We start from the raw sequence: 18,490 nt of genomic DNA, 5'->3' as shown, positions 1-18,490 counted from the left end.
GGCCAGTGATTGGAGCAGCTCTGAGTGCCTCAAACCATACCTGAGTGCCTCTCCCAAGACACAGGGTCATTTCACGCCATCAACTTCACCAGTTCCTAAAGCGCCCCAGTGTGACTGAATGGGAGGAGCTTATTTTTTGGGAGGTGAAACAGAGTTGGGAGGAGGGCCATGTAGACATATGTACCTTACCTCTCCCCACTTCTCATTCCATCTGCCATCTCCTCTCTTCATCTCCCAGTCCTTTTCCTCTCTCCCCAGCCTAAAAGGTTCTCTCTCTCATTTTAGTGGAATGGCATTAAAACCAAACCAAACGCTTGTCAAGTTGTGCGCAACAATGCTAATGTTCAGGCTGGACATAAGGAAGAATTTCTTTACTGTCCGAGCCCCCAAGGTCTGGAACAGTCTGCCAGTGGAGGTGGTTCAAGCACCTACATTGAACACCTTCAAGAGTAAATTGGATGCTTATCTTGCTGGGATCCTATGACCCCAGTTGACTTCCTGCCCTTTGGGCAGGGGGCTGGACTCGATGATCTCCCGAGGTCCCTTCCAGCCCTAATGTCTATGAAATAATCCTACCAAGAGAACAACTGCAGAATACACACATGCCCTCCCCCTGGTGTCTGCCTATTACAAATAAATGGTCTTTTATTAGCTGCAGCCTGTAATTTCCCCACTGCTGTGACCCCTCCTGTAATTTTCCTTAAGATGACAAGCTACAAGTGAAAAGTATACTCATGGTCCACTTACAAGGCATAAAATATGGACATGGGCACAGGATGCTAAATCCATCAAGGCAGCAGGGTGTTATCTCACTACATTATAAAGGCTCTCAGGCCCAGGCAAGGGGTGGCCACACTTACACTCAGTGGACTGGGTTTGCCTCTCTGGTACAGAGATCCTACACTGGTACAAATCCCTGTAGGCAGTGGAATTTCCGCTTTATTCACCTGGGTGTAAGCAAGCGGTATTGTACTCCCATGCATACTGTGGAGTGCGGGTTGTCAGGGAACTGGCCTCCAAAATATGGAGTGCAACAGCTCAGAGTTCAGTGCACATATTACAAATGAGTGTGAAGTGGAGGATGGGAAAACTACATACAGGGAGCATCTATGCAAGATGCTTTACTGCATAGTAGACTAATCTACTGCACTGTAAAATGTCACCATGTAACCATGTGCAGCAGCTACTACACAGTTAATTAAGCTAATGCAGGGTTTTCTACTACCTGTAAATGCAAGTCAATTAACTGCATTAGCTACTGAGCAATTACACAAATGTAAATGCTGACTGGGGACAATTTGCTCCCAGTCAGCCAAGAAAGCAGGGGATCTGCTGCTGCCTAGCTAAGGTCCCACCACATGGGGATTGGGACTGTCCTGATCCCCATGTTACCAGGAGAGCTGTCCCACCACCCAGGACTGATGCATCCCAACCACAGGGTGATCAAGTTAGGACCAATCCCCACATGACTGGGAGAGGTCCTGATTCCCACGTGGCCTGGAGAGGCACCCCTGTGTGGAGTTCTCCCAAAACAGAGCTGGATACTTCAAGGGGCAAGAGGGCTGGAAACTGAAGCAGGGCAGCTGTCCATTAGCCCCATCCCCTCCCACGCAGCAGAAGGCTCACTTGCTCCTGTCCCACACCCAGGACAGCTCCCAGTGAACCCTCTGCTAGGCAGGGAAACCCCTCCCAGCAGGGAGCTTGCTGGCAGCTGTGTCCCTCGATGGGGCTAGGGGAGCTCTTCCTACTGCAGAGGCAGCTAGTGCACATCAGGTCCCCTCCTGAAGTGCACAGGGCCAGAAAACAGCTGTTGCTGCAACTGGCAGAGCTCTCCTGGCCCCATGCACATTGAGACCAGCCCCATGACCCTTGGCATTCCCCAGGATAGCACCTGGAGAAGCTGGGAGCTCCCCCTGACTGCTATAGTGAGGCAGAGCAGGGAAGAAGCAGCCTATATTGAGCTGCTTGTATTGGGAGCAAATCTGCTCCCAACAGTAAGCACGTTCGCCTGTTACATGCTCCTGGGGAAGGCTTATGGTGCATTACTTTACCACACAGGCAGCCTAATGTGAATTAATAGCATGTGTAGACACACCCAGAGAGGCTGAGGAGTAGATGTAGTCACTCCAGACTGAGCTGCAGCATACCTTACACAAGCTTACCCAGCAACAGGATCCAATGGGTGGCTGCACATCTGCAGAACCCTGCTTGATTTAATATAGCATTGCCAGCCCACAGCTGTATCTCCACACCTGTCTTATGAAGGATGCTGAGCAATGATTCTGCCCCTGTGAAATATGACTCACTCCTATGATCTGAGCCATGATGGAGATGGATGGAAAGAATAGGGTCATATTCCCTTCTCAGCTTTACCCCACTGCTCTGTGCTCAGTTAAACTGTCTCCTGCTCATTCTCCCCATCAGTAAATTGAGGCTAATGATACATATTCACCTTTTAAAGAGGTTTTGATATCTAGGGATAGAAAGTGCCAGGTATGAGTCAGTATTGTTGTTACACTGAATTATTTCATTCAGTGTTTCTCAACAGGTGGGTCAGGACACACAGAACTACCATGAAAGGCAATCAGGGAGATTGCAAGAGATTGGAAATTTTACTACAATCTAAATCAAAGAGCATTTCACTTTCCCATTCCTCATGTCCCCCACCTCCCACCCTTTCAAGGTGAAGAACCTTTTGAAACATCCACACAACTAAATTATATAGGCTGTTCATTGTTGTTATGACTACGCATATAACTCTTACTTTTATAGCAGGGGCAAAGTAGTTGCATATTTTCTTCTTTTTGCTTAAAAACTGGGGACACTGTCCACCCTGAAAAACTTAAAAAGCCCTGGATTATTTCATTATGGTCCATAATAAATAACAGTCTGCAGGTAGAAGGAGAGGGTATGGGCAAGAAGAAGAATAGGGGTATGGGCATGATAAGGGCATGAAGAAGAATAGATCTTCATAGCTAAGATGTCAAATGAGATGGAAAGTTGACAGACAGATGTTGGGAAGCTCTAGTAGGGTGAGGGGTGGGCAGAAGAGCTGGCAGTGGTTCTGAAGATTACATGCAGGGGCAGAAAGGAGGCTGGTATTGTATTTTCAAGAGCAGAAAGAGAGATGGTCTATGAGATAGACTAGATTAAGTCCAAGGATGATTTTGGAAACCAGGAGAACAATTCTGCATTGGATCATGGCCCAAATGGGCAGGAAGTGGAGAAGACAGAGGATGCTACACTCTGCATATGCTGGAAGCATGCCAGCTGTGGGGAAAAGGGGGAGGGGGATTTCAGTGGCTAAGGAAGACAGAGCTTCCATAGTCAAGGCAGGAGGAGATTAAGGCCTGGATGGAGGTTTCTGCAGAGATGAAGGCAAGGCCATGGCATCAACTTGTTTCCGAAGGGCATGAAATTTCAGGCAGAGGGGGTTAATCTGAGACAGATGTGAGCTAGAATAAGTAATTCTGGAGGTACAAACAGCTTTCTGGAAGAGAACAGAAAAACTAACTGCTCCAGACCAGCAACAAGCTAACACACCACCTGATGAGGAACTCACTGGAGTAGGAGGTTTTCTGGGTGGAAGGATGGAGTGGACTCTCCTTTGTTCTTCTTCGACATGCTGCAGAGTGAGTGAAGGAGCATCAAGGCCCTCATTATGTTTATGAGACATTTGCCCTCCATGAAACATACAGTCTTAAGTAAGGGCAAGGGGTGTACAGCAATTTATCTCCATGCATCATAATCAACCATATATATGAGGCAGAACAAAGCCTATTACATGCGGTCACACCTAAACAAGTGGAAATAAATTGGTCAGTCAGCTCCCTGCCTGCTCCACACTCTAGCAAAACCCACTCCGCTCTCTTAAATTATTAATCGAGCAATTAGTTTTAGCCTCCTGTTTGCAAGTAGATCACAGGGAGCAAAGAAGGAACTAACAGCAAGTGAGGGAGCACTGGGGGAAGGAGAATTAGAATCTTCTTTGCAACAATATAATGAAGAACAGCAATAATTAACACTGGCTTGTCCTTCGAAGACACACAGTCATCCATGGAGCTATCTAGCCTCACAACCACTCCTGTTTTGGAGACTGGTAGCAGCTCCTTTGTACAGGTAGTAAAGTTGAGGTCAAGAAGGTTGCCCGACTCTAAGGGTGAAGACCCATTAATTGTGCTTGTGCAGTAAATTCACTTTACTGCATGGTAAAAGTGAAGCAGACTGATAATGCACCACCCCAAAGTGTTGTAAACTACTTAAATCCAGGTTAAATTTATCCACTGAAGAATCGATAACCACTTTACTATAGGGGGCAGTTACTACATAGCAGAACACTTATTTATTCTGCTACTTTCAAGGGTGGCCCTTTGCTCAAAGCAGACTACTAGATCCTGTGCCACCTAGTGGTCAGGTGCTGTAATAGCACCTGTTCTGGTCTGACGGCTTGGGGGAGCTCCATTCAGTAGCTACCCTTTACTAAGGGGTAAATTCGCTATGGATAATCCAGTCCTCGGTTTTCTCTCAACTCACCATTCTCCCAACATGCTTGCTGTATCCCACTCCCCCTGTCAAGCAGTGTGTCCTGCTGTATGCAGATCCAGAGAGCAAACCGAAAGTGTTACCAGGCTTGGAGCAGAACATGGCAACCAGGACTCTCTCCTTGCATTATCTATCTGTCCATTTATTGCAGCTGGCTGAATTATCCAGAACAATCAGGGTACCTTGTCGCCTCGGGCCATTATTTTTCCTAGGAAGTATCCTTGGACATGGCCTTTATCATTTGAGGTTCATTGCATTGTTTGTGCGAATGCGTTCTTACCCATGAATTCCCTGTCAGACGTGGTTAACCAACGTTGCCATTCCACGCTGCACACAGCCACCGCATCATTGCTCCCTCCAGGGTAGCTTCTTGCACATCCCCAGGACTCCTCTGTAGGAGAGGGGCAGTGAACAGGGTGGAGCCCTGGTGTCCTAGCAATGCCTAAGCCTTGTGGCTTGGTTTCTGTTCTCTGATTGGTTGACCTCAGCTTTATAAACAAAAGCAAGGGCTTTTCAAAAGGATTTATTTTGAGGGAAGCTAAAGTAGGGAAGGAAATGTTTCAGGGACTGGCAGTGATAGAAGGGGAGGTGGCGGCTCATGGAATGGCAGAAAGTTTTGAATCATTCCTTTGCACAGAATAGAAATCTCCATTTGGTGGCGGCCACAGACCTCAGGTTTAAAAATAGCATGCTCCATTCCGGCTGTGGGGATGTGAAAGACAGGAGACAGATGTATTGCCTGCTGAGAAGACTTTTACACTCAGGTTGCTTTTTGTCACCCTGACACCACATAATTGCATGCGTGTGTACATGCATGCACCTCATTACAAAGACAGATCATGTCTGGCCCATTTAACTGCATAGTCACCGGGCCCCTAGACTCGAGTGCTAGGGTGCCCTATATACCAGTTCATGCTAATCCATTTGCCAAGTTCATGAATCAAAATGTAAAGGCTTCCACATTTTTTGCCATGCTTAATTCAAAAGCCGTGTGCTAGTCATTCATCCTGCTTATATGAACTCTTTGCTAGAAGCCATCGCTCTTTCCAAAGGTTACGCTCACCCTTTTCCAGCTCATTGCATTAACTCCTTCTTGCCAGTTCTGTGCAACTTCCTGCAGCAAACAGGAAACAATTTAATAAAGATGTGTGTATATGCAGTCCTCTTTGCAAAGGATACACTCCCAATCCCATATTAGTTCGCTCTGATTAGTTGCACTGAAGGGGCCAGGCTTCTGCCTACAGGTTTAGAGACGTTCTTTGGCCATGTTAAATCATTAACCGTCACTCTTTTCCAGTACAGCAATATTTTACAAGTTATCTGTGTTTTTTCTCTACCTTCACTGAGTGACGCTGTGAGCAATACCTGTCTTTCTTAGGTATCACTTAACCAAGCCAAGTCACTGGCCTACCCATTCAAGCCCATCAGGCTGGCATAGCTAAGGCACACCAGCTTCTACAGCCAGGAAATGACAGGCCTCATATCACACCTGGCTCAAGTGAGCCATTACAACTGGCTCACTTGGGGCCTAACTTCAACATGACCCCAGAGAAAGGCCTAAACTCACAACTCTGAAGCCACAGCAAGAGTCCCTAACTCCTTTGCAGCCATAGCTCCACTACACAACCAGTAACTGAGGAACTAAAGACCCCACAGAGAGCAGAAAAGGATCTTGCCGTGTTTACAGACATATTTACAGATACTTTTTTTAACGTTTGCCCCATTTTATGGATTTCTTTTATACTTATCCCAAGAGTATCCACATCCTATCAGGACTTCATGGCCACCTATCAAGGTAGGTATACTGTGAGGCTCATTTTCAGATTAGGATTGCAGATTGGAGGGGTGGAAAATCACCGTTGCCATGGTTGGAGCAGACCAGCTTGAAACCAGGACCACAATCAGCCTGAAAAACAAGACTCTTAGTGACTCAAGGAGCTCTAGCTGCTTGGTTTAGCAAAGAAAAGTCTGATGGATGGCTTGGTTACAATCTATAAATACCTGCCTGGAGATGAGAAATTTGATAAGAGAAGGCTCTTCAGTCTAGCAGACAAAGATATGACAAGACCCAGTGTCTGGAAACTTTACCTAGATAAATATGGACTAGAAAGAAGGCACATATTTTTAAAAGTGAGGGTACTTAACCATGGGAGCAATTTACCAAGGATTGTGGTAGATTCTCCATCACTGGCAAGTTTTGACTCAAGGTAGGCATGCTTTTTTTCCTCAAAGACATGCTGGGAATTAATTCAGGGAAATTCTCTGGCCTGTGTTATGAAGGAGGGCAGACAAGATGAACACTATGGTCCCTTCCGGCTTTAGAAGCTATGAATCATCATCATCATCACCTGTCTCCCAGGGTACTTTACCTCCAGGACTCTTGTATAGATTAATTAATTGTTGTTTGTCAATGTAAAGTACACTGTAAGTGCTAAGTACCATTAATGTTATGATGGTGTTGCCCTGGCACTTCACAGAGCCTGCTGGACTGTGATGCTTAGTTCTAACATTTTTGGCTCAGGAAGATTTATTCCAATAGTGCCCAAACTTTTCACTGCAAACCAAAATATAGACATGACCAAGAGATGCAAGGCACAACATTTTATGAAATGTCAGCCCCCAGCACATCTCCCCAGCTCAAGTGATAATTTCATCCTTAAATGACTTTCAGGGACTACATTTAAACTTCCTGGGAGCCACATGAAATTTAGAAACCAAAATTCGCCTCCCACCAGTTTATTCTTTGATTGCTTTCTGCAGTTTCAGGTTTTTTCTGCCAGCAACTGAAAACCTCAGAAGGAACTGTAAAAAACACCTCACTGTTTCTGGCTCATTAAAGATCTGCATGGCTAGCAAAAAAGGTCACCCCTCTTTCCATGAAAACCACAACCAAAGCAACTGGAATATGTCCCCTGCAGATTTTTAGAAAGAACAAAGATTTTCATGGCTCAGTGTTCTAATTTGATTGACCATTTATTTTTCAAGGAACAAATCCAAGAGTGACAAGCTCCATTTATTTCAATGAGCAGCATATGCCAGCAACTTGAATGGCGTATGCTATAAAAGAGGATGAATGTTCTAAGCCATTCTAGAAAGCTGCCTTTTCAACATGTGGTGTGTGTGCTGGGAGTGAAAGCACTGATGAGTGGCTTTACTTTGACAAGTGGCTCTGCAAAAATGGCGTCCTGGGATTCCATCTTTAGTGTCTCTCCATGAATCCAGATCAGTGTTTCCTAAGCATGCAAGTGAAAGTTGATTTTTTTTTCTACTGGCCAAACTGTAATCAGAGAAAGTCACACTGGGTTCTTTCATTCTTTGGTATTGTCACCTGTCATGAACCTTCCTCAAAGAAATGTCAACTCCAGGTTTTAAACCCCATGCTCTTCTAAGCCTTTATCAGTTCAAATCCAATTCTGGTCTGTTGTCCTGACAAAAGCTACCATCTGAAAGTTTTGCGAAATGAGTTTAGCAGAACTGAGTATAGTTCCCAGGGTGACTGGTCTCCCCACCACACAAAACAACATCCTGGTGGGCCCCTGATGGCCACACTCATAGAATCATAGAAGTCGGGTCGGAAGGGACCTTATAGATCTTCAAGTCTGACACCCCGCCTGGGCAGGAGAAAAAAACTGGACTCAAATGACTCCAGCCAGGTAGGCATCAAGCCTCCTCTTAAAGACCCCCAGGGTAGGAGCCAGCATCACTTCCCTTGGAAGTTGGTTCCAGCTCCTAGCCACCCTGACTGTGAAGTAGTTCTTATGGATGTCTAATCTAAACCTCCTCTCCAACAACTTGTGGCCACTATTCCTTGTTATGCCGGGGGGCGCTAGGGGAAACAAGGTCTCTCCCAAACCCTTCTGGTCCCCCCTAGTGAGTTTATAGACGGTCACCAGGTCCCCCCTCAGCCTTCGCTTGTGACAGCTGAACAGGTTCAGGTCCCTCAGTCTCTCATTGTAGGGTCTGCCCTGTTGTCCCCGGATCATGCGAGTGGCCCTCCTCTGGACCCTCTCCATGTTGTCCACATCCTTCCTGAAGTGGGGGGACAGAACTGGACACAGTACTCCAGCTGTGGCCTGACCAGCATCGCGCAGAGGGGGAGGATCACCTCCTTGGCCCTGCTAGAGATGCACCTGTGGATGCACGACAAGGCCCTGTTAGCCCTGCCAACCGTGACCTCGCATTGTCGGCCCATGTTCATGTTGGAGTCAATAATGACTCCAAGATCCCTTTCTGCCTCCATGCTCTCAAGAAGGGAGTTTCCCATCTTATAAGTGTGCTGCTGGTTACTACAGCCCAAGTGCAGCACCCTGCACTTGTCAGTGTTGAAGAGCATCCTGTTTTTGTTAGCCCACCCCTGTAACCTGTCCAGGTCTTGTTGCAGTCTTTCCCTCCCTACTAGCGTGCTCACCTCACCCCAAATTTTGGTATCATCAGCGAATTTAAACAGTTTGCTTTTCACCCCGTCGTCCAAATCACTGATAAAGAAATTGAACAGTGCGGGCCCAAGGACCGAGCCCTGGGGGACTCCGCTGCCCACTTCCCCCCAGGTCGAATACGACCTGTCCATCACCACCCTCTGACTACGACCCTCCAGCCAATCTGCAATCCATCTGACTGTGTAGGCATCAATGCCACAGTCACCTAGTTTTTTAATGAGGATGGGGTAGGAGATGGTGTCAAAGGCCTTGCTGAAGTCCAGAAAGACTACATCCGCGGTGACACCTGCATCCAATGCTTTTGTGACCTGATCATAAAAGGCAATCAGGTTGGTCTGACATGACCTGCCCCTAATGAAACCGTGCTGGTTGCCCTTGAGCATCATCCCTGAAGCCGGCCCATCGCAGATGTGCTCCATGATGATCTTCTCAAAGAGTTTCCCTAGGATTGAGATAAGACTGATGGGCCTATAGTTGCCCAGGTCCTCCCTCCTTCCTTTTTTAAAGATAGTGACCATGTTGGCTATCTTCCAATCATCCGGCACCTGCCCAAGCACCACGAGCGCTCATAAAGCTGTGCCAAGGGCCCTGCAATAACCCCTGCTAGCTCCATCAACACCCTGGCAGCAGGGACCCGCTGATTTGAACACGTCCAGCCCCTCCAGAAGGTCTCTAACCCAGTTCTCTCCAACCTGAGGTCTGGAGGCATTCCCCTCGAGTCCGTCTTGCATCATGGTGGGGAAGTCCTGGTCCCTGCACAAGAAAACAGAGGTGAAGAATTGGTTAAAGAGGTCTGCTTTCTCCTCTGGCGCAACCACCAGATTGCCCAGAGGATCTTGCAGGGTCCTTACATTTCCCGGTGCTTTCTTCATCCTCCCTATATATTTGAAAAAGGACTTTTTATTATCTTTGATTTTGGACTCAAGTCCTAGCTCTATGTCCACCTTAGCTTTCCTGATAGCCCCCCTACAGGCCCAAGCAGAGGAGGTATACTCCCCTTTGGAGATAGCACCCCACTTCCAGTGGGTGTACAGTGCCTTTTGGCAATCAGGCATTCCCGGATGCCCTTGATGAGCCAGGGGGGCTTACAGGCACTCCTGCCCCCCTTGCTTCTTGTTGGGATGGTCACCCCTTGGGCCCTGAGTATCGTCTCCTTAAGGAACGACCACTCACCTTGGGCACTGAGTTCCCCTGCCCTCGAACCCCAGAGCCTCTCCCACTAATCTCAACTCATTGAAGTTGGCCCTCTTGAAGTCTAGGGCTACCACCTTGCTGCAGGCCCTTGACACCCTGCGCTGGATGGTGAATTCCAGCAAGCGATGATCGCTGTCACCCAGGTGGTCAAGAACCTGGAGACCCCTTACCAGGTCGTCGCCTGTGGCCAGGACCAGGTCCAACAGGGCATTTCCTCTGGTGGGGCTGTGCACCTCCTGAATTAAATGGAGGTCCTGTATCTCGGCCAGGAACCTCCTGGAACTGTCCGACCTGGCTGACTGTTCCTCCCAGCAGATGTCTGGGTAATTTAAATCACCCATGAGAACTACATCCTTCGCCTTAAGTGCCTCTGCAAGCTGGCCCAAAAATTCCCGGTCCAGCTCCTCCCCTTGGTTGGGGGGTCTGTAGTAGACCCCCACCGTTAGATCCCTCTCCCCACAGCCCCCTTGCATCTTGACCCAGAGCACTTCCACTTGCCTCACTCACATATTCCCACCTCACTGTGTGCTGTAGAACAAGTTATCTGTCTCTTGCTCATTGACCTTTCCAATGCCTGGCCCACCTCAGCACCCTGCATTCTGAATCCCCATTGCAGCTTTGCCATTTAATGGTTCTTGGTGGCTTTTGAAGTCCTGTTGGTTGATTATTATTTCAATAGTACTGAATAACATGGTTTTTTAGCCTTTAACTGAGACAGGTTACATGCTGGGTTCTTTTTAAGAGTCAGCAACCTTTGACACCATGGTCATGAGATGGTGCTACCTTGCTTGGAGTTATCTTGGAGTGACTCTTTCTGTTTCTTGGAGATGATTCCAAACAGTGGTAGGGGGCAATTCTTTTGCCATGCTTGAAAGTCTAGCTGGCCATTCCCCATTTTCAAAGTGTGTAGGAAGCTGCTGGCAGAGATAGTGATGTTGTTTGAGCTGAAGTGCCATCAGTGGGGGCATGAACTCAATGTCTCACTTTCTCACCAAAACCTGGAGCCAAGGCCATCCCTAGGGGGTGTGAATCAGGGCGACCACCTGGGCCTCTCACTCTGGGGGCCCCATGGAGCTGGGTGGAGCCGCCACAGTCCCTCCTGCGGAGCCCACCTAGTACTGGTGACTCTGCACTTCTGCCAGCAGCTTCACGTCTAGCTGCTTGCCACCCCCAGGCCCCCACTGCTGCCTTCTTTGCATCCGGACCCCACACAGATTGATTTGCCCTGGGCCCTGCATCCTACTAGGATCATCTCTGCCTGGAGCAATGCCTTTCCTTGCCCAGCACCAGGACAGTGAGAAAGCTGAGGCTCAAGACATGCAAGACAGAAGCAAGACTAGTAGCTCAGTGGAAGCATCTAAAATATTGGTGCTATATCTGTTCTTTTTGCCCACATGTCATTCAGGAGGTTAATAGTCATGGATTTTAAGACCCATAAGGACCACTACTTCAATCAACTGATCTGAATTATTGTATTACCCAATATAATTCAGCCGTTTTGTTCTCAGATGATTCTGGAATAATGGTCAGCCAACAGTGTTTCTTCCTATGTTATTCACTTAGGAGGCTGATGACAGAGTTACACAGGCCGACCTAACCAGAGTTGTCTAGGCTTTTAACATCACTAATCTGGATTATTACAAAGTTCCCTACTTGAGACTGTGGGTGGATCTAGGGTTTGGAAAAGATGGTGTAGGTGGTGTGGTGCATCTTCCCACCACATATTGCTTATTTTTCTCCAATTAAAAAGCAACTAGAAACTTTACTAATATGCTACAGGAGTAGGGTTATATTATTCAGTTTATAATCCAAGTTCAAATAAATATAACTGAGTCTGTAGGGGCTTACTACCAGTTCCAGGATGGGTCTGTCCAAGGGATACAGCTGTTAGCTTTCAGCCTGGCCACGGGCAGAACTTCTCCCTGGACCCCCAACACGAGTCCCTCAGACACTCCACTGTGGCCTTTTGAGGTCTTTAATGCATTGGCCCTGTTAACTCAAATGCCCCCTGGCTCCACCCTGTCCCCCTTTATCCCACATATCCCCCATGCTTAGCCCAACCCCATTCTGCCCCAAGCCCATTAGACCCTGCCATCCCCCTCACACACCCCTGAATCCTACCTTGACTCTTCACTTCCCCCATGAAGCCCCTGCAGCCTGTATAGACTCATCTCCACCATGCCTCAGCCCCCTCAACCCCACTCCACTGAGGCCTCCCCACCCCTCTGAGCATTTAAACCTCACTGCAGAGCCTCACACCAGCCGGGCCCCCCGATCAGCAATGGCTCTTGCTCCCAACCCCCTGCACAACCCATTTCACCCCTATATCCTCCACCAACCCCATCAGCCCCAAATCCCATCTGCTTCTCACACTTCCCTGCCTCTATAATGCCTCAGACCCTCAGCCCCTCCACTACCCCATAAGCTACCACCTCCCAAAAGCTTCTTGGTCCCCATCCAGCCCTTCATTGCACCTGGGAGATCCTTCCCCTCAGAAACCCTTTCCAAACAGTTTCCCCCACTTCTCACAGCTCCCAACCATGGGGCAGGTGGAAGTGGGGCACCCCACTGCTCCCCTCCTCCTCACAACATGTCCATAGCTCCTCTGCCCTCCACCCTCAACATTGGGAAGCAAACAGCTGGGGTCAAGGGAGTACTCACTTCAGCCACTGGCAGCATTCCTACCTGGGGAAACTAACTCCTCTCATCCAGTCATGCCTGGCTTTATGCCATCCTCATTGCACCACTGGTTCAGCCTCCCACTACCTCCGTCATCTGCTGCTGCTGCAATGAATAACCCAGAAAAGGGTCACTGCTGTAACTTTGTCTTTGTTGTGCCTCCCATCCAACCTTTCTATATGGTTTGCTCCCAATATTCTGCACAGGTCACTGCTTCTGGTGTTGGAGTTGCCAGATCTTGTGGGGTGCATTGTGGTGCTACAGGGCATCTCAGGAGATCCATGGTTTACTTTTGACAGACATATTGGTCAGTTGTGTAGAGACCCCATGATTTAATGAGAAAGTTGCGTCTGCCAAGGCCCACTCTCAATTTCTTTGGGCTCCACAACACATGCCATTTGTAGTTGGAGCCAGATGCTAACTCCTCACTGGGGGTAATTCCTCACTGGCTCTATTCAATAGCTTTGTGGCCTAATTTCTCCCATTGTTTTTGCCAGAGGGTAGATCTGGCTAATCCTGGTGATGTGGTCAATGGTGGGGGAGAGAACAAAAAGCTGTTTCTTGATGAGAGAAGACACTGCACTGATTGATGTCCATATAGTGGGTGGAGTTCATTTGACTCTTGTACCTGCTGGTCACAAAGATGTAGCAATGAGGTACATTACTGCGGTACTAATAGGTACCACAGTAACCCACCTCTTTGTCACATCTTTGCGTCTTCCTCCTGCCTCTGAGTGCTGGACAGGTCAACCTGCTTTTAGCAACTTCTTCCCCTCTCCCTTCCCCCCCCCACCACTTTGTTGTGGGTTTGAAACCTCCTAGGAACCAAGCCACCCAGTACACGCTCCTACATTCCACCTGTACTGGACATGCTGGGGGCTGCAGAGAAACATTACAGGAGTAGATAACAGAATAATTATTGTAAAAGAAAGCCTGGGTTGATTAGAGAAAGATCAAGTGTTGTTAACACCCATGGAGTGAAGAGATTAGCAGAAATCAAGTAGATAATAATGAGCCATGAAGTCAGTTGACTCCTTCAGCTCCACCCGAATAGAAGTGCAGTTGTCTCTGCTAGGCAGTTTGTTTGAAACCTTTAGTGGACTAGGAATTAAAGGGCCATGTGACTGAACCCTTAACTCCTTCACCCCTAGATCTGCCCCTGCTTGAGCCTGGCTACTCTTAAAGGTAATTCGGAAGTGCTAGTAGTATAGATGATAGCAACTTTTTAATACAATTAAGCACATAGCAGTGCTCCATAGGCTAGGCTGACTATTAGCTTATTTCTGGGCACAATTCACAGATGGTTCTGATCTGTGAAACTGTATAGGGTATGGATCTTGCCTGCCTTAGAAGTCACTGTTTTTTTATGAACCATCCAAATGGGAGTTCTTGGCTGACAGCCCCAAACATGAGCTCTTGAGGGCTGGAGGTCAGAATATTGTAAGCGGAGGAGACCTAGCTCTCAGGGGTATGTCTAGTGTTGAGACCATTCTGTCTCTCAGTGCTTCCCAGATTTCAAAATGTGTTTTCATTCCACATTGGAACAAAACCAAATCCTTTCCAACAGTTTTGCAGAAGCAGAATTGTGTCAAAATATTTGCTTCCTAACTGAGAAAAAAATTTGATTTTTCATTCAGGAGGAGGTGTTAGACCATCCATGAAAAGAGTCTGTGTGTCTATAACAGGTTCAAACCCCTGCTCTATCCAGTCTAAAAGAAGGGGGTTTTTTCATCCCAGATCACTGATTCAGAAGCAGCTGGCACTTGAACCTGGATCTCCATTTTCCCCAAGCTGGGCCTTAACCACTAGTCTATGGAGTGCAAGGGAGCCCTATTCTCTTTGACAATTAACTCTTTCAGCTCTAGCCAAGTAAAACATTGCCAAAAATATTCCTTCCAGCTGCAGTTACTTGATGTTTAAGTTCAGCCATGCCAGGGTTCGCTGAGCCTTCGGGTGGAGTGCAAGCCTCACTCATCATTGTTTGAGTGGTAAAAGCCATTTCTGAGGGCAGAGGAGTTCTCAGCTTGCCTTTTGTTTATATGAAAGCATTAATCCCATAATTGCCTGCCCCCACAGAATACTGATGGGTGTCGTACACAAACTAAACAAGATCTGAACTAGGTAGTTGGGTGCAGCCCATTCCCTAGCAGCAAAGCACCACACAAGATCTGCCCTCACAAAAAGCTCTACAATCGGTCTCTTTGTCGGCCATCTCTGCAGGAACCTCAAGGGGTGTTTGGGCTCTGAAGACTCTCCATCCTTTCCTAGAAACAGCCCTCTCTAAGGCCACGTCTCAAGGATTCTTCCCTCTCTTTAACTGTCCATCTCTCTCCATTGAACTAGAGAGACCACACCATTTGTACCATGCTCCAATTAGCTGCTGAGTCCAATATATTGCCCCTGCCTTTCATCCACATGCCACTTCACTGTCTTTTGGCATATATCCTGCTCTGTTTCCTAATAACATGGTCTTCCCTTCCCAGCAGGCAATATGTATTCAAGGTCTCATTCCAGTGAACACCAGCCCAGTTTATTTTTGCAGCAGCTTTCAAGACAATGGCGACTGGCTACTTCCTCCCTCTCCATCTTCTGGGCTTACCGCTATGGTCCCCTCCTTAAGGTCCCCTTTCACTCTGCAGTACGCAGCTCCTCTCTCTCTCTCCCAGCTTCCAACCCAAAGCTGCCCTCAGTGACAGAGGTCTTCTCCAGCTGCCCATGCTTTCCTTTGGTCCCCTGCTGGATGCGGAAACTGATCCTTGATAGGCTACCTGGGTTCATCTGGTTACTCCAGCAGTTCTAGCTTCTGGTGGAGTTTGCAGAGGGGGAGTTTGCCCTACCACTCATGCCTGTTCTGAGAGCATATAGAGGACTTCAGTCTCCAAGTAATCAGCTCTGCTTCTTCCACCTGAATATTTATAGGAAGGAACCCTGCAGCTCCTACATTCCCACACGCAGACAGCCAAGCTCCCCCAGCTCAGCTCAAGCTGGGATGAGCAAAAGTCTGGAAGAGTACCTCCAAAGAATGGACACTCCTCCCTTTGTAGTCTTGTGGAGATGAGGAACTTGCTATGCTATACGGAATTCTCCTCACACCCTTGAATCCTTGAGGCAAAGAGAAGTAAGTTATGGGATCAGTGGGTGCATCTACATGACTTGCCTTAATGTGCAGTGGACTTTTCTACTGCACATTAGCACGTCATGGCAAAAACCACGCTAATGCACGTATGTGTAGTAGAATTAATCTATTGCACATTAAGCATCATAAAAAAAGTTAGCCTTTGATACTGTGCATTAGCACAGATACTGTGCCATTATCTAGTGCAGGGGTGGGCAAAATACGGCCCGCAGGCCGCATCCAGCCCACTAGACCATTCTATCCAGCTTGCGGTACCCCTAAAAATATTTAGAAAATTAATTATTTATCTGTCCTTGGTTCCTGTCAAAGATGACAGGAGCCAGGGGCAGTAAGAGCCAGGAGAAGTCCTGCCGGGCTCCTCCAACAGCAGGGTTTGCCTGGCCCTGCCCCAGCCAGAAGCCCCTTTGTAGCAGGGGCTTCTGGCCTAGGACTATGTGGCTCCTCATTGCTGCACCGGCATGGGAAATTCACGGGCGGAAGGGGGGTTGAGAAAGGTCAGGGGAGGACCGTGGGCAGGGAACAAACTGGTGCTGAGCACTGGGAAAAGCAGCCCCTCCCCCACCCTATGGTCGGCGCTCCCTGCTTCAGCCACTCACAGCCCACAGGGGGCTGTGCTGAACAGGCTCAGGTAGCCCTAAGAGGGCTGCAAGTAGCTGCAGCAAGGGGCGCCAGCCATGAGTGCAACGGAGGGGCCACTTTTCTCTGCACTCAGCACCAGCTTGTAACCTGTCCCTGCTGCCAGCCTGGGCCCTGCGCCTACTTCGGGCTCCCCCACTGGCTGCACTGTGGTGGCAGCAGCTGCTCTGCATGAAGGGAAGCAGCCCCACTGCTTGCCACACTGGGCAGTGTTTGCTGCTGCTGCAGCAGCAGGGAGTGCCAGCCACCGGGCAGGGGAGGGGCTGATTTTCCCACACACTCAGCACCAGCTCTGCCAGTGCGCTGGCCCCCGCCTGTACTGCAGGGCTGAGGGGGCACTGGGATTGAGCAGATGCGGGAGCCAGTGGAAGCATGAGGCCCACACTGGTACAGGGTCCTGGCCGGCAGGGGATCTATGGAGGCGGGCCAGCTCCCCCCCTCTCCCTGCTGGTGCAGCCCAGCCTGGCTCCACCGACCCCTGCCAGCCTGCACCCTGCTCTGGGTCCTGCCAGCACTGGCTCTGGGACATTGGTCCCAAGATGGTGACCACGGGGCAGGGCACCTGTCAAGGGGCAGGTCTATCCATAAGGCCCTTGACAGCTTGCCAAACCTGGGTAAGCGGCCCTCCACCCAAAATAATTGCCTGCCCCTGATCTAGTGCCTCATATTAGAGGTACTAAATTTGATGTGAAGTAGCAAAGGTGCATTAATGAACATGTAGACAAGCCCAGTGTTATCATGTGCCAATACACCTGCTTGCATTGGGAGGAGGCAAGCCCATAGAGGACAGCTTTGCTTCCTCCCTATACATGGAGCCTAGAGCCTGAAGCTTGGAGTCTGGTCTTTGCAGAGTGCCTATGAGCAGGCATGAATGGAGGCTGTTGCAGTGCAGCTGCAGCTCTGAAGTGGAGATGTGCGGTATTTTGTTTTTCCCTGTTTCCAGGTGCAAGTTCCTAATATTGGGAGTCCCATTCCTAATGTTCTGGGGGTCAATCATGCCCTGAGCTCTGTGAGTGGAGGTAAGTACATGTGTAGTTCCTCTTGGTAATGACATCTCCCTTTCTCCTCAGATTCTGGAGACGGTCTCCCATGCTCAGATCGGTGTGATGGAAGAGGCACCTGGAGGGCCAAGAAAGGAACGGGAGCTTGAGATCATGACTTGGGGGAAATACGCTGTGGAGAGTCTCACCTCCTTTACATTCCTGAAACCTTCCTTTCACAGTGGATATCCCTCCTTCAAAAGAATATCCCATGGCAGCTGTAACCTTAACAGTGTGTCTCCAAAGGAACTATGAAGCTAAGGACCAGTTCCAGAGCTCCATGGAGCTGGAAAGTAGTAGGGTTAAATTATTATTATTCTCATTATTATTAACATTAGTCCTATTATTGTTATCAGCATTATAAACATTATTATTATTAACATTATTAGCAGCATTAGCATGATTTATGTAGAATTATTAATACCAGTATACTAGTATAATAGTATTAGTATATTTAGTATTATTGTTAATATTAATACAAATAATACACTTTGTCACAATGAAACTTGGCTCAAAATAATGTTGGTGATCATTCTATTGTTGTTGCTGCTTTGTCAACTAGTAAGGTTTTATTGTGGCAAAGGTTAACAATAATAATAATTGTTATTACATAGTTATTTTTACTACTACTATTAACAGCACTAATAAGAACTTTTTCAAAAAATGAACAAAATAGGAAATGCTAGTCACTTCCCTTTGGGGTCCAGAACTACCTGCATTTTGTAGAACTTTATGGTACTTTACTAAATAAAAATGATTATTATCCTACTGCTTTAGTAGTGTTAGTTACCTTTCCCTGCTCTGAGGTTGTTCACTTGGGACTCCTC

This window comes from Crocodylus siamensis, chromosome 1 (genome assembly GCF_052110815.1).
Source record: "Crocodylus siamensis isolate JL-2025a chromosome 1, ASM5211081v1, whole genome shotgun sequence".
Taxonomy (NCBI): Eukaryota; Metazoa; Chordata; order Crocodylia; family Crocodylidae; genus Crocodylus; species Crocodylus siamensis.
Note: the sequence above shows the minus strand (reverse complement) of the source record.